Source organism: Maylandia zebra, unplaced genomic scaffold (assembly GCF_041146795.1).
Source record: "Maylandia zebra isolate NMK-2024a unplaced genomic scaffold, Mzebra_GT3a scaffold11, whole genome shotgun sequence".
In the NCBI taxonomy this organism is placed as follows: Eukaryota; Metazoa; Chordata; class Actinopteri; order Cichliformes; family Cichlidae; genus Maylandia; species Maylandia zebra.
This window is the reverse complement of record NW_027490041.1, coordinates 2,590,807-2,601,358: the sequence shown is the minus strand read 5'-3', so window position 1 is coordinate 2,601,358 and position 10,552 is coordinate 2,590,807. Positions and strand designations below refer to the sequence as shown.

Sequence of the window (10,552 nt, the reverse complement as noted above, 5' to 3'; positions counted from 1 at the left end):
TTAAAAAACAGATGATATTTAGATGATAGTTCAGTCTAACACATGTGCCAGTGAACCATTAAACGTCTGTAAAACTATGCAGTTATGAAACGTAACTTTAACCTCAGCCAAACCGATTTGCTCAGTTGTAAATAAAACAGCGAAGTAAACGTGACCCGACAGACAGAACCTGAGTGAATGAAGTCCAGCGTTTAACCACTGAGAGCTAAAACTCAGCTGAGGTTTCAAAGCTGTGTGCCGGTGATTGGACATCAGCCGCTGATGAAGCTGTTCGCCTATAAAGTGCTCTGTAAGGAAACAAGCTCCAGCAGCTCTGCGCTCGGGGAAAATACTATATTTACTTATCTTGTGCAGTTAAACTGTGACTATCACCAGGTAACTAGGCGTGTTTCTTGAATTAGCAGCAGGTGTTAAACAGCTGACAGATGAGGAGGAGGATGCATGCAGGTAAACTGAGGGTCTGCTGAGCTGATCGCTGGTTTCGTGAGAAAAATGTCAGCTCGTTCTTTATGTTACAGAAGCACAGAGACACAAGACCAGGCGGAAAGAGACGATCGTTCGGTGAAAATGAGAATCTGCGAATGCAACATGTGGAACACGGAGAGTGGAATATGTAAACAAACCGGTTAATGTACCCCCTCTGTGCGCTCTGCATGCTAACTGTTAGCAGAGCTAGTGAAATCTCTGAAAACATCTGAGCACTTTTGCAAACATGTTCTATGTTGACAACCTGACCAGACATACGGCGCGACATTCGCGGCTAAAACACTGTTAAAAGTGTAGCTGGTGACAGAAAAACGGGGTATTTTAAAACTACACCACCACCATTGCTGCTTGTGATTTGATCTGCATTCTGGGATAACTGGCTGCCCCAAGTCTACACAAGCAATCGATTATCTAGGATCGACCTGTTTTGACTTACTTTGCACGGCAACCAATCAAATGTTAGAGAAGCTGCATGGGCAGCGTTAACCCCGCCCCCTGAGTTTGATGGGTGAGGCTGACAGATAAAATTATTTCATGACGAGAGCCAGGCGTCAGGACTGCCAAAATGAAATAAATAAATATATCATTAAATAATTAATTAAATGTGTCAATAATTAATTAAATGTGTCAATAATTAATTAAAATGTGAAATACATAAATAATTAATTAAATGTGTCAATAATTAATTAATTAAATGTGTCAATAATTAATTAAAATGTGAAATACATAAATAATTAATTAAATGTGTCAATAATTAATTAATTACATGTGTCATAACTATTTATTTAATTAATTAATTCCAATTTTAATTAATTATTGCCACATTTAATTAATTATTTAATGGTGTATTTAATTAATTCATTATGGCAGTCCTGGCGTTCCATAGGAGGAACCCTCCCGAGGGAATAATAAAGTTTAATTTAATTTAATCTAATCTAATAACTTTAATCTCAGCCAAACCGATTTACTCACGAACAAATAAAACACTGAAAAAGCCAAACAAGAACATTTTTAAGTTATCAAAGTGACTTGTACATCATGTTTAACCCGAGTGGTGAAAGACCGCGGGGGTTTGAAGACGATGTGTCGGTCGGCTCAGATATTTGAAGTTTACACAGCTACATTCTCACCTGAAAATATGTTAAAAGTTTTTTTGCGACCCAGAAAGAGAAATAAGAGTGATATTAAAACTAAGTCGCTGCCGTCATTGTTGGAAACTGGAATTGGCTGGGCCGCGCTATGAATTCTGCGATATGGTTTTTCAACTTTGTTGTCCGGGTGGAAAATCTGGAGAAAGGTGGGATTCTCCCGGAAAAATCGGGAGGGTTGGCATGTATGGTTGTGGCAACATCACTAACCTTGTCAAACACCTCAGAGTAAATCATATCACAGAATATGACGAGCGTATGTTGAGGCGAACTGAAGAGGAGGAGAGGGACAGGTGCTGCTAGGGTGAGAGTCTCTCACGGAGTCCTTTAGTCCTCCAGGCAGGCAAGGTGTTCAAATAGCACACAACTTTAGTTTTTTTATTTCTATATGATGAACTCTGCATTATTAAGTGATAAGAAGAAGGTATTCTGATGTCCTGTAATCATTATGACGCTATAATTTGAGATACAATAAATAAAATCCGTTTTGTACAAAGTATCGGTATCGGATCAGTATCGTCGATACCACCCTGAATATTACTTGGTATCGGATCGGAAAGGAAATCAGTGGTATCGCACATCACTAGTGAACACACTGATCCCAGATCAGCTCTGCTGTATTTGTAACATGAACATTTCTGCTGCAAAGCTTCAAATGTTCAGCATGTTTCTCTGTTTCCAGTCTATAGATCCAGTCACACTTTCTACCTTCACCTGTGCAGTAAAGACTGAGAGCAGAGCTGAAAGCAAGCGTCCAATCAGTGAGCAGCATCAACACCTGAGCTTCATTCAGACTCTGTTATTGAAGATGTTGTTGGTACAAAGTTCATCTGCTGCTCACATGAATCCATGAAAGATTTATTTCACTGAATGTTTCTTCAAAGCTCATTTCAACCTGTTGAAGTCATGAATGAAAGTGCAGACTGAGAGTGGATCACATGATGTTTGAGGTGTGTCATGTGACATGTTCAGTATTGTCACACATGTCTAGATTGTCCCTGATATCATAACTGCTCAAACACTGATGATTATATTTGAAGAATTATTCCTGATGGCAGCAAAGTTTGAATGGAGCTCTCTGTCTGTGCTGATTTGTCGCCCTCTGGAGGTCAAAGCACAAACTGCATGATGTCACTGTAACCACCACAGAGACAGGAAGTGTTTTTATGACTGAAACACTGAAATGATGCTAACGGCTGTCGTTAGGCTCACTGACAGCAGTGCTGATGTGTTCATGTCAAACACTGGCTCAGGTCAGACTCCTTCATCCTTCTCCAGCGTGAGGCCGCCCTCAGACCCACAGGAGCTCTGACCTTTGACCTCCTGACCCTAACCATTTTAGTCTTGTTGCATCTTTAAATGCAAATCCATCCAAACTGTAGCCGAGCAAAAGAAGCTGGAAGTTGTTCTATGAATGATGTTGTTGAAGGAGCTTGGAAAGAAAAGCAAATATGTACAAATAAGTAACTGAAGACACATGTGGTCTGCAGATGTCGATGTACATGGATGTACATGGAGTTTAATGTGCAAAATGAACTTAGTGTGCAAAGTGACCTGATGTGCAAACTGCAGTTTGAGGTCGGTCAGCTGTTCAGGAGTCTGATAGCAGTGGGGAAGATGGAGTTGTTGAGTCTGGATGTTCTACATTTCACACTTCTGAACCTTCGTCTCGAGGGCAGAGGTGTGTCTCTCCTCTGGACTCTGTGATGGTAGCTGCTCTGCAGAGAGGGCAGCGGGGTCCTGATGATCTTCTCCACAGTTGTTATCACTCTCTGCAGGCGTTTGCGGTTTGCAGTAGTGCTGCCGTACCATGCAGTGATGCAGCTGTCAGGCTGCTCTCCACAGTGCAGCTGTAGAACCTGCTGAGGATCTTGGCCAACATACCAAATTTCCTCAGCCTCCTCAGGAAATACAGCAGCTGCTGAGCCTTCTTGACCAGCTGTGTGAGTTTGAGTCCCTCACTGACTCAAACTCCTTCAGTGACACTTGCAGCCTTGCAGATTAGTTTGCTGATCCTGATGCATCTCTGCAGCTGATGCTGTCCCCCAGCAGACAACAACAACATAGATGCTCTCACTAGTCCACTTTACCCTCTAATCACATCTCTGACATCTGCAGGTTGCTCCATAGAGACTCTTGTGCAATGCCAGGTGTTTGTGTTTGTCTGTAGGTACACATTAGATATGACCATAGACGCACACACACAAGTGAACACAGCAGCACAGATGGTTTCCACCTGCTTCCCTCTTTCTTCACACAACTGTGAGGATGATGAAGAGGTTTCAGGACGAGGTGGTCAGCAAGCACAGGATAAAGCAGGGCCATGAAACTCTCTGGTGCAGCAGATGTTTAATCAGACTCAGCTTTAGGCTTCTTTTCCCACCTGGCAGCAAAGTAACAGCTTCACTAATGTGAACAGTCACAATGTTAAACGTTTCTATATCTTCATATATTTTTATCTGTTGATGCTGCAGAATAAAGTCTGTTAACAGAGTGCAGGATGTGTAGAGCAGGTCCAGCTCTCCCTTTACTGTGTCCACTTTCATCAGCCCCTGTGAAGTGACACAGAGTGCATGTGTGTCTGTCAGCTGTTGTTTGTTGTGAAGGATGGAACAAATGAACACACACTTTTAGAGAAATCTGAAAAAGCAACACGTGCTTGGGCTCCTTCTGTGCTCGTCTTCATTAATGCTGATCTTTCTTTCCTGTTTGTTCTTTGGCACAAGCTTCAGTCTTTTCTCCCAGGGCTCCTTCACACTTAGAAACACACCTACATTCATTTATACACAAACATCATGAAACAAAGGCTTAGTAAAAGAGGACATGAGATCCTCTCTGAACAGCACATTCATATCAAACACAGGACTGAACAGGATATACTGAGTCTGTGCTGTTTTCATTGTTACTTGCTGAGTATTTTTCCAGTGTTTGAAATGTGACTCAAGTCTGATTCTTCTACTGTGTGTGAACTCTAAGCAGCTGCATTAAACAGCTGCTTTTCAAACCAGGCTCAATCCTATGACTCTGTGAATGTAAACTTTTGTCACCTGCATGAATAACAATCCTTGATCTAGTCAGGACTGCAGTGCTCCTGTGATCCCAGCTTATAGATGGAGGCTAGCATGAGAGGCTCAGCAGCTAAAGCAGCACACCTGGGTCTCCCAGCCTATTAAAAGCAGCCCTTTGCTTCACCTGCTTCACTAAACATTATTATTATTATTTAAGCAGAGTGGTGTGATTCATGTAGGCATTGCTGTGTGACAGGAGGACTTTTCTTGAAACAGCTCGTGTGACGTGAGCTGACGTAAAAACAGTGATGTTAGCTTGATTCTCTTGGCTAAAACTATTTTAAAAAGAGGGTCAATCATGCAAATCTGCCAATAGAAGCCAAAGTTACAGCCCCTCAGAGTTTAAAGAGAAAAGGCCCGTTTCCAACACTCGGTTGTGCAAAGGGAAACAGACCCACAGTGCCTGAGTGTGTGGGTAATTCTTCAAATAATATTCAAAAGCAAACATTTTTAAGCATGTAAATAAAATTCAATCATTTCTGCTCTTCAATACCTAAGAAATGAAAACTGGCAGATGGTCCCAAAATGTGAAACGCCTGGCTATCTGTGCATTTAGTGCTGCAAGTTTTCACTGTTTACCTTCAGAAGCATAAATCTCTGCACAGATAATGTTCATATGTGGATTCCTGGTTTTCTGCAGTTAATTGTGACCCAAAGCGTATTTTTAAAGTGGTTCCAGGCAATAAAGTCTAAAAATAAATACATCTACTTCCTTTTTCTGTGTTCCAGCCTCAGTGACTCTGACACAGTGCTGTAATATTTACACCTCTGATGAAAACAGAGTTTGTAGTTGCAGAGAAATACTCGACTCATTTTGGGCATTTACGAGCAGGAACCTCAGAAAGCCCCTCGCTGCTTCACTGGTTAAGAAGCAAAGCAAACATTAGTTCACAGTGATGTTAATTAAGGCCCAAAGTTTAGGAACGAACGTCAGCACTTCACTAATGAATGTAATGCTGATTCATGTGCTTGTTTTGTAATGTGCATGTTGTGCGTTGCTATTTCCCATATTCTTTGGCACTGATAGATGAAGAGTCTCAGGCAGGACCGAGGCTGCCAGCTGCTGACAGTGAGCAGGGAGAGAGCAGCAGAAGCTGGGCAAGAGCAGGGCACCTTCAGCCCCCTTCATCAGTCAGAAATCATTTGGGTGTCTGTGTGAAATGTCTGATTTTTAAAATCTTTTTGTAGACATATTTATTAAATGTTTAACAATTATATAGAAGAAAGACAATGTAAAGAACAAAACATGACAAAACAAAAATGAGTTGAAGTTATGAACTGTTTCTGAGAGACAAATAACACCAGGATCCTTTTTGTGTAGCTGACAGCTGGTAACTGTGCAGGGGCGGGTCTAGCAAAGTGTTGCCAGGGGGGCAGGTAGGGCATTAACAGGGAGAGGGGGGCACAAAGACATACTTTTCTTTCTTGTTCTCATTTAAAATGTCGAGCTTTTAATAAATAATTATCTGAATCTTACAACAAACGTTTCCATCTGATGTAAAATGTATAGAAATCCATTATTGTACATAGTCATTTTTTAGGGTCCCATCATAATTTCTTCAGAAGTAAGTACTGCATATGATGCCAGTGTTTCCCACATTTTCTAGATTCTGCACCAGTACTGTGTGTAAAATGCATCAAAAAGTCCGTTTGATTCTTTCTCAGCTGTCTTTCTGTCTCCTTTCACTTTTTAAAGGTTGCCATGTTAGAAAACATATTTTGCCCTGCCGTGCTGTTTATTGATGTGGCAAATGAAAGGTTTATGAAAACATATCTAAATCTGTCATCAGTAATCAGCAATGATCATGTCTCACCTCTAGTCTCTGTCTTAATGTCAGGTTTCCACCGTGTTTTGTAGATGTTCAGGAGGTTAACTCGACCAACAGTCTACTTCCTGTTTAGAATAGCAGGACAGGGAGGATGGTGCAGGTTTAAGTTTATTAGACTGATGCATGTATACCAACAAGACAGCGTCCATCACTGTGACAACAGCGTTTGTTTTCATTCAAAGGCTTCATGGTTTTTCCTTTAATACCTGGGGGGCCGGTCTTCAGTCAAAATGCCCGGGACCATTTTTTGTCCCAGTCCAGCCCTGGTGTCAGATCTGCATGCAGTGTCAATGAGACGATCAACAACAGATCAGACAAAACACTCAGGCGGACACTCCTCTGTAGAAGGAAACATGGAAAGTGTGAGGTAATCAGTGCACAACATCACTTTGTATTTCAGGCTGTTTTTATATAGAACTTCAGCACCAATGTAAAAGTTCTGGTTTTAGGAAGATGAAGAACATTTTCAGGAAGGATGCCGTCTGCAAGCAGAGCTGCTTGAACCTCAGCGCTGAGGTCCAGACTACTTCCTGTGAAGCCACGTGATGTAAATCTGCTGCTGTAACTTCACAGTTTACTGAAGCTAAATGCAACGTTACCATATAATCTGTTTTCAACAAAGGTTTCACTCCGTCCGGTGTTGATGGAATGATTCAGGCCGTACTCGTCAGGCTTCCCGTCGACCACACGCATTTCAGTCACAAACCCGTGACTGACAACAAGGGAAACAGCAGAAGAAAAGATGTGAAAAATACTGGATGATGATGATGGAGGATTAACCGCGGTGGCTAAACTGTTTCCTGTCTTTGTGGGCGTACTCACAGGGAAGTTTCCAGGCACGTCAGTCTTGGTGGCTAAAGTCTCCATTTTCCAACATGTATCGCTACAGGTGCAAAGACACAACATTAATCATCAGTGTAAATATTTTAATGCTGTCCAAACGGTGTTTGCTTTGTCTGTCCTCTCGCGCTCACAGAGGAAACGAGGACGCCACCTTCAACCCATCTTCAGTTGGCTCAACCATGGCCGGACTTCCTGTTGGCTTTGTGACAGCAAACCACTTGAAATGAGAGCAAACTGCAGTCAAGCACCACTTACAGCAACCTGTGGACACGCAAATGGAAAGCACTGAGAATCATACAGAAGCATAAGAGCTGTTTATGGTAACACGTGTGTGTGTGTGTGTGTGTGTGTGTGTGTGTGTGTGTGTGTGTGTGTGTGTGTGTGCACATTAATAACACACTGATGTATGTTAGTTTGATTTATGCTATATCTGAGAAAACAACTGCAGAATTTTACATCAAAGTTTCCAAAGCTGATGTTTTGTTGTTCACTCTGTTTTATATTCATATAGTTTGTTGTTTTTAAATCAGTGGACAAAATAAATATTATCACACAAAATCCAGGGTGAAACATAACCAAATAACCTAAATGGTGAAGTCATTATAGAAGTACATGTTGCAAAGGTCAGCCTCCTGTATAGACTGCTAAACTGTCTGGGGGGGCCCTGCCTGTCCTCGTTGGATAAGCTCCACCCCTTTTCCATAAGACGGAGACATTTGTATGAAAATAGATGGGCAGTAAAATAAAAAATAAAAAATATTATGGATGACTCTGTAAATCAAAGTCCGCCTGAGGCAGAAGCAGAAACCATGAGGAGCACAGCACCACTCCCAGAAGGGCACGAAGTGAAGCCATAGCTGCTGAAGAGTGAAGACGTGATGATGGAGGAGATCACAGATGAAGATCTGCTGCCTGCTGACTCTTTATATAGAAGAGTGAGACTATCTCCCCACCAACAGCTGCACTTATACAAACCCCAGGTGCTGGGATGGCTTTGAACATGTGACATTTTCTGCAAACACATGGACAGTTTCATAACCACAAAGATTATTCCTGCAGCGGCAGAATCGTATCCACTGTGTGAGAGGTGAACGTCAGACAGTTCTTAGAAAATGTAGTTTCTCTTTAAGCTTTTAACGTCTCTTTTACCCCCATTTGTCTAAAACTACTTGACAGCCCTTCATGTCAGAGGTTTATTACCTGTGCAGGATGGAGCACATGGTCTCAGTCAGGCTGGACACGATCACTCCTACAGGAAGTAAATGTGATTTTATTTCACCTGTGAAATGATGAAAAACAGCAGAATAGCTCACGCTAACAAACGGGTGTTGAAATGTTTCATTTTCTGCTGTTTCACAGGTCAAAAAGGGCGTCGAAGCAAACTGAAGCTGAGCTGCTGCTGCTGTTGTAGTGCAGCATCTGCTGTGTGCTTCATCAGAGAACCTTCTGTACACAGCAGACAGAGGCTGCTGCCACTGAAGTCCATCTGCTAGAGAGCTTTAAACACTGGTTATTGAAGTGGCTTTGATGATACTGATACACAGTCTTTGCTGCTGTCACAGGACAGGGATCCACCAGGGAGTAGTTGTCAGGATAAAGAGCCTTCGCTTCTCTAAATATAAACTGGATACTTGTAGGAAACTTTGGGAAGCAGCATTTTTCCTCATATCGTCTAAACTGAAGTTAGCTCAGGTGCTTCTTCCATACTTGCTCTGCAGAAAGCCAAAGAGTTTGGAGCTCTGCAAACATTTGCAGCACAGCTGGATGTTTGTAACTTTGGTCACCTCTGTATCATCCCTCAGATTCTTTCTGCACAGCTTTGAAACCACGACAGCACGAGTGATGCTGAGGAGACGTCCAGTTTAAACAGACCTTTATTCCTGGAACACAAACACATGAAGTGATGCTGCTAAAGAAGAACATTTAATCGCACTAATGAATCAAGCATCTGTATGTTTGTCTGTCAATCTGTCAACAGTTCCTCTGATCGACTTCAGACTTGGTGGGTATTTTGTTTTTGCAGCGGTCAAAGTCGATCAGCGTGTTGCTTTGTCTGCTGTAAATCTGCCTGTACAAAGGGAAACATGCATGTTTTAGATGCAAACTCACAACATGGCTGCATTTTTGTGATTATGTGTATTTTATATTGATTTATTCTATTATGTTTTGTATATGAATCTTTACAAGTGTGTCGATACAAAGGCTTGATTAAAACAAAGGTCTCAGCTGTGCTGTTAGGGATGCTCTCATATTTGTTTCAAATGTAAGAAATCAAAGGATTTCAGGCTTTTCATCCTTTTTATTTGTTTGGTTCTAACAGCAGCTGGATAAAAACATGCAGGTGATGAATATAATTGTGTGATATTATGAGCATTGTGAATAAAGAAAGAGCAGAGATAGTAAAAAGGAAACAGGTGATGGACGTGAGATTTTCAGAACAAAAGCTCCTCAGTGAGACGATCACCTGGACACAAGGTCAGGCAGCTGGGACTCATCTAGAGAGCAAAATGGAAAAGTGATCTGTGCAGAACATCACTGTTGATTGCAGTTATTTACATCAGACTTCTTCTCTGAGATAAGAGCACCGTTTCTGGGAAAGATGACAGTATTTCCAGGCTGGATGCTGTTTGCAGGGAGAACTGAATGAAAGTCTCCTGCACCTCAGCGCTGAGGTCCACACCTGTGAACACAGATGAGGTCAATCTGCTGCAGCACGTAGAGCTTTACTGATCAGCAGGTTCAAAGGATTCAGCAGAGCGTAGAGTCAGAGCTAAATGCCACATCACCATAGAGTTTGTTAACAACAGCTTTCTTTGCCCTTTGTCTCGATGGACTGAATCAGGGATACTCGTCATACTTCACCTCAACCACGTCACTGAGAGACCCCAGCCTGACACAGCAGCAGAGATGATGAAAGCAGAAACAGCAAACAGATGCTTCAGTTGTGTTTCTCTCTCTGTGTGTGCGCTCACGCCCACTTGTGTGTGTGAACTTTCCACGTACCTCAGCTTGTTTCTCCAACATGAGCCATCAGGGCTGAAAAACATCACTAACACATGAATTCTTTCTCTTTTTGTTATCACCTGTGATCATGTGTCTTATGTTTCTGTCATTCACCAGTTCTTGTATAGTTACGTGTAACTAGACTTCTGTGGGACGTAAATGATTGTTTTGTATG

The 10,552-nt window shown here is 41.9% G+C and overlaps 1 protein-coding gene across 1 annotated transcript in view; it reads right to left on the bottom strand.

Annotated features, from left to right (window-relative positions):
- The window catches only part of LOC112432912 (protein NLRC3-like), a 414,611-nt gene that overhangs the window by 6,500 nt on the left and 397,559 nt on the right, over positions 1-10,552 (bottom strand). The window lies entirely within an intron of this gene.